The sequence below is a fragment of the Nipponia nippon genome, unplaced genomic scaffold, assembly GCF_047370975.1.
Source record: "Nipponia nippon isolate SJK-2023a ecotype South Korea unplaced genomic scaffold, ASM4737097v1 scaffold_8, whole genome shotgun sequence".
NCBI lineage: Eukaryota > Metazoa > Chordata > Aves > Pelecaniformes > Threskiornithidae > Nipponia > Nipponia nippon.
Window position 1 is genome coordinate 1384090 of NW_028262402.1, and position 6032 is coordinate 1390121.

Genomic DNA, 6032 nt, shown 5'->3' on the forward strand with positions numbered 1-6032 from the left:
CCTTTCATCTGTGGAAGAAGAGAGTCAGATCCAAGTGCATGGCCTGTCTGGTGAATTTTGTGAACCTGAGCTTGTGCCCGTGTGTTGTGATGTGATGACTGATCACAGTCCCACAACTTAGCATCGGTGTTGGTCTCAGAGTAGAAGAAACCCAGACCTGCTAAGGAAAGGGTGTTTACAGTGACATTTGGTATTTAGCAAGGCAGTAACTTGCACAGTCCTTATCCCTACAAAGCTGGACTCTGCCAAATGCAACAATGTCAAGAGGAGGGAGTTGATACTAACTGCACTTCGCAATGATTGTAGGAGCAAGGTGCTCAGTAATGTGGACATTTCAATTGCCTGTAATCTTCTGTGCAGACCTGTGTATAAATCTGGACTTCTCTAAGAGACACAAACAGATTGTGGTAATGACTGACATTCATTCATCCAGCATCAGCATTTTTTTAGAAACAGGAACCTTCCACTATTTCCCTATTCCATAACATATTAGACCACATTAGCTACCTGAAGACAAGTAGATGAACATTTTCTCTCCTGGAGAGTAAAGCAAAGTCAAGTCTATGCCATTTCCTACTCATTAAATAATTTAGTGTGGGTTTTATCTCGCTGGTACAAGCCAGTGATTGATCTTTGTGTAGAGTATTTATAGAGCATTAATCAGTATAAGGGCAGTGTGCTTTCAGAGACCTGGTTTTAAACACAGGTTGGGCCTCTTCTCCTCCATAATATCTGCACAATAATCTGAGTTACGATTTATGAACAGTAACTAGTGACCAAAGTGCTTGATGTTGTGTGAGAGGCCGAAGCTCAGGTGTAGATTTTACATGCCCAGTCCTTGGTCTGCTGCTGGGAAGGGTTGTGTGTCCACCTTGTAAAATGATAATGATGCAAGGAGTAATGAGCTGGAAATGAAGGTGCATGGATGGGAAAGGGGGGAGAGATGAAAAAGGCTGTAGGACAGCGATTCTGTATGCAGGTGAAAGTATGCCACCACCTGGCTAATCCCCAGTGTTAAGCCTCGGACTGAGGAAACCTTTTGGTTCTCACTGGAAATCTTTAGCTGAAGCCGGGCAGTTGGTTTGGAAGGAACAGCAAGACTGAAGCCGTGATGCCCCTCCTACTCTCTACTGACCCCAGGGCTGAGCTGTGGCTCCTGTTGGCAAGAGCCCCCCGTAATCCACTCCCAATTTTAATTGTCATCGGCAGCACTGGAGCTGACCCAGCTGTGCTTGTCCCAGCTGGGAGCAGGGCCTTGCCCTGGCAGCTCCGCTCTGGTAAGCAGCAAACTCCCAGCAAAGTACAGTAACTGCTGAAGTTAAGCTACATACAGCAAACTACAGCCTGCTTTGTTAGGTTGATGTGGTTTTATCACCTCCAAATTCCTGCAGCCTGTGTTAAAAGCACATCTGTCCGCTGTTTTAAAGAGACCACAGATAACTATCTGCCTGCACGTATATAGATTGCTTTTATCCTTGAAATCTTCTGCTTTTGTCCTGACAGCGCTACATATCTTCAAATTTATGGGACATTATCCTGAGTTTGCTTAATATCAATCATGCTATAGGAGATACTGCAGTAAGGTCACATTTATGCAACATGAAAGGCTACTGCTGAAAATTTTTGTGTTATAAAACAGAAAACCAATGTACTAGATATGATGGCAGAGGGCACACAGTTTATGTTTTAATACTGACCAGCAGCAGTATAATACTGTTACTGTCTTGTTTCAGGTAAACACATTTTTGTCTCAGATAGTCAGCTCCTCACTGTGCTCCCTAGCGGTCTGGTCAGTCAATAGCATTAAGCAGGTACGGTAAAGAAAATACCTTTATACTGGAGAAATAGATGTTCTTTGTCCCTCAGCAGTTCCCATTTTATGTTAAAGCATTTAGTTTGATGTTTCTGAGCGGGAATGATCACATCTGCAGAAGCAGGCAGCCTGTTCCCAGCCTTTGTGCTTCTGTCTCCTCCGTGCACAGTGTGCTCTATGGAGGTGTCTTGTGCAGTGACTTTCCTGCATGGTACTGGTAGATTTTAGACACCCAGACCTTTGCTTTTTCTGGTTTTGTTGCTTTTAGTTCTTGCAGGTCAGGATGGGAAGAATCAGTAAAATATTAAGCTCCAGAAAAATAATTTTGCTTCCACATCAGTTTTTCCGCTACTGTTCAATAAAAATTAGCCTGTGCTATATAGTAGTCAGTTTCATTCAGTGGTGGGGATAAATATGCTTTGGACTAAAGCATATCTGTATTTTGCTTTTCATTCTCTTGTTGCCAATAGGAGAGCAATTACTGTTACACCTGTTGCAGGGAAACTCAAGACAGGTTAGTCTCCATCTGTAGGATGGATAGGTAAATTAATCTTACACCTGACAGTGGTAGCTCTTTCAATCTTTTTTTTTTTTTTTTCCCCCCAAATCCTCAAAAATAAATTAAATCTTTCAGGAAAGCACCCTCTGCAATTCTTAGCGAGACCCCAGAGCCGCAACCACAAGATCCACACTGCAATTTTTTGCAAAGAGAGGTGAAGAGCAGTTTTTACAGCCCTATGTATTTTGGTACAATTATATTTCCCTCACACCTACTTCTGCTCTCCAAATTCTTCCTCTTGTACTGCAGCTAGTAGTCAAATCACTTCTTCCAAATAAGACATTTTGTATAACATTGCTTTTTTCACTGATGTGGCCTTACCATTAGGATGTAGCCAGCTCAGTTCTTCAGCCTAAGCTTGAGTGAACTGTTTGCTTCATGGTCTTTCTGATTTTCGGTATACGCCTTCTGCATGCAGTTATGAGCCTGGCTGCCTTAGGACGCCCTGACCACCCAAGCCTGGCCCTGCCTGGGTCACCCTGGCTGCACCCCCTGAGCTGATGTGGGGCATCATCAGGGAGGACACTTACAAAGTGTTGAGTTAGCATTTTGTAATGTGGCCAAAATGTGGCATGTTAGAGACCCCCAAAACAGCCACAACAACAACGGCAAAGGATTTTCCTTCCTTTGACCTGCTGTGGAGAGCCTCTGGGTGCTGGACTCATGATGGGTCTGCAGACAGCTCTGATATCTGCCAAGAATATTTTAAAATGGAGATTGTTTGCTATTTTAGGCAAGCGGCTTCCTGGGTTGTGAATTCAATGCTCCATTGAGGAGTCCCAATTCTCCAGTCAGTCATTCCAGTTGCATGCTATAATTACCCCATTGTTTCCTCTAGCAGGTGTAAAACTGGCACAGCCTAGTAAAAATGAGGGTTATTTTAGGTCAAACACTCTTTTCAGTAGATTAAAAGAATAATTCTGGACTAACTATTCAAAAGGACCTTTAGTTTTTAGTGTCTGCTCTACTATTTAGAGGGCTTGTTTATCAATACTAAGCCAGACATCAGTACTTGTTTTCCTGCAAAGGCTAAGTCCACATTTCAGTGCCCTCATGTTATCGCTGATGTAATTCTGGAAACAGCTTTCCTTGGAGCAACCCGCAACATTTGCAGGAGTAGAGAAGCTTCTGGGCAGGTTTGCAGACAGAGAATAAATGGAAGAAACCCTGTTGCCATCTGTTAAGACAAAGACGAGCTGACTGATCCAAAGCAGAAATCTTCAAAGTTTAAGGGTCCTGACTGTTGCAAGCCATCACCAGAAACCATCACAAAATTGTGATTTCCATCAAAGAAGACACTGACTGGAAACTGCTGTAGATTATGTAGAATCCATTTTATTTTCAGCTGGCTTAAATCTACAGGCCAAATTTGGCAGACCTCATTTAAATATACCACTACTCTGTGACAGTGGCAGCTTTGGTTTGAAATTTATGCTGAATTTGCTGTTTTTCATGTAAATTTCAATATCCAGTGGGAAGAACAGTAATTTTCTGTGTTTTATTTAATCATTATCCCACACTGGTCTTGATAGCCTCCTGTCTAGCAGTATTTGTCTGTTGCCAGCCAGAAAAAAAAGTCATTGGGTTTTTTTTTCCCCCCTTCATTGCTAACCCTGGAGCAGCCACTGTCTTTTCTTATTCGGAGAAGATAATAAGATGATGACCTGATACCCAGTTTTGCTTCTCCATTGTTCGGTTTGGGTTGTCTTTCCTTGATTCAGGCACTTGGAATCCCAAACATGTAGTTTAAACCACTGATTCTCATCCCTGCAGCTGGAGTAGCTCCAGTACGATGCTTATAGGCTGATGTCTCAGAAGGAATTTTTTTACTGATTTCGAATTATTTTTTTGATGAATTGTCAGTTTTGTGAGCACATTTGCCCTCTACTGGGTAAAATAGAAACTGCTCAGCCCAGCTCCCCTTTTCTGGTGGTTGCTCTGCAAAAAGAGGCATGATTTCGGGCAAAATTTCAGAAAAAAATCCCTCCAGTGGACCTGGACCAGCTTTGTAGCCCTGGTCAGTGCTGGGAAGCAGATGCAGCTTTAGCTCAAAATCGTATCTGTTGGCTGGATTTTACCTTTAGTTCTTTGGCTTGTTCATAGTAATAATCAAAAGAAACTAGGAGGGAAAGAAATAATAAAGCTGGCCAAACTCCACCCTACCTTCAGCTCCTGAATGGAGGTTTGGGTCTTAGCATAAATGCAGAAGTGTGTTCTCGTTCCCATAAGCAAAGTTACGGCCTGTAATTTCAGCTGACAGTTCAGAGCTCATTTCCCGATATTGCCTGGAGAGGAGTCCCTAGTACCTGTGTACTTTTCCAACCACAGCCTGTCACAAGCTGAAAGAAGTTTCTTTAGTCTTAAATTATTTATTTTTATTCAAGTCAAGACTTAAGTCCTCACTGCATCTGACTTTCTATGCAGAAGAATAAAATAGCATCATCCTTTCTCAAAAGGCCAGCTACTCCTCTGCAGTTAAGGAGTGTGCAGAGCAGCTTGCAGGAAGCATGAGGGACTGGGTATGGCAAGCATTGGTTCAGTGAACAGTCACATATTTGTCAGGGGTTTTTTTACAGTTTTTTTTTTTAACTGACTGTTTAAGCATTTAAAAAATTTACTTCTCTAGAAGGGCTGTTTTAAAACACATTGAGGGCAGTGGACATTGCCAGCTTTGTAGTTTGATCATGAAGCTGTTACTCAGTGTTATTCAGAAAAATAACATTGCTGTGTAAGAAGGCCCCAGACCCCTTTACGTCTCACTCTGCTGAGAGGAAAACACCCACTGCCATGCATTACTTGCCAAGGCGTACATCAGATGCACATCACAATAACACCTTTTGGTTTCGTCTGGTTTTTTTTAACCTTGTTAAAACATGTATTAAAACTGTTTCTTACTTTTTTAGTTAATTGTTTCTGTGTGTGCAGACGTATAATACATACACAGTGTGTATGTTTTTATATGTGTGCATGTACGTGTGTACGTGACTCTGTGTGTGTGTATGAAAAATATATAAATGTATCAGGGCCCATCTTGTACCAGTCTCCGCAGCTCCTCCTTGGGTAAATCTCCTTTCCCATATGGATGGAGGGATTTTTCACTCCAAGAGCACTTTGATCACAGTGCGTAGGCTTTCCTGTTGGCGTAGCTGCAAGCCAAAGACCATAAGAAGAAGATGCAGGGGGTGCTGCCTAGTTCTGCCTGCGGGGGTTATGTGCTGAAATAAGCAGCAAGCTGCTTTCCAGGCTGCACATGCAGCTCTAAAGCAGCCTCTTGACCAGCTGGGCGGTTGCTGGCTCCTGGTATCAAAGGTGTGCAGCTGCCTCTGGGGAGAGGACCAAGACCCTGTCCCATGCCTTCCCCAGGCAGGGACAGGGCAGTGTGCATCTGGAATGGTAAGGAGCAGCTGGGGCTCCCCTGAAGCGAGCTGGATGCTGCCAGACAACTCCTACCACTTCTGTCCTCCTGTGGTGTGGCTTTGCTCTTGTGTGCCATTCCCTCCACCTTCACATCAGCAAGTGCTTCATCGCATGAGTCCTCCCAGTTTGCACGAATTGCGGCACTGGGAGCCCTACGGGAAGGGCTGGCCCAGCTGGTCCCTGCCTGCCTGGGCACATGGTGCAGGGCATCCCGGCATGGGGGCCACGGGCAGCTGAGTGATG

The 6032-nt window shown here is 43.8% G+C and overlaps 1 protein-coding gene across 4 annotated transcripts in view; it reads left to right on the forward strand.

Moving 5' to 3' along the window:
* Nucleotides 1-6032, forward strand: part of PALM2AKAP2 (PALM2 and AKAP2 fusion) — a 277020-nt gene that overhangs the window by 267010 nt on the left and 3978 nt on the right. The window lies entirely within an intron of this gene.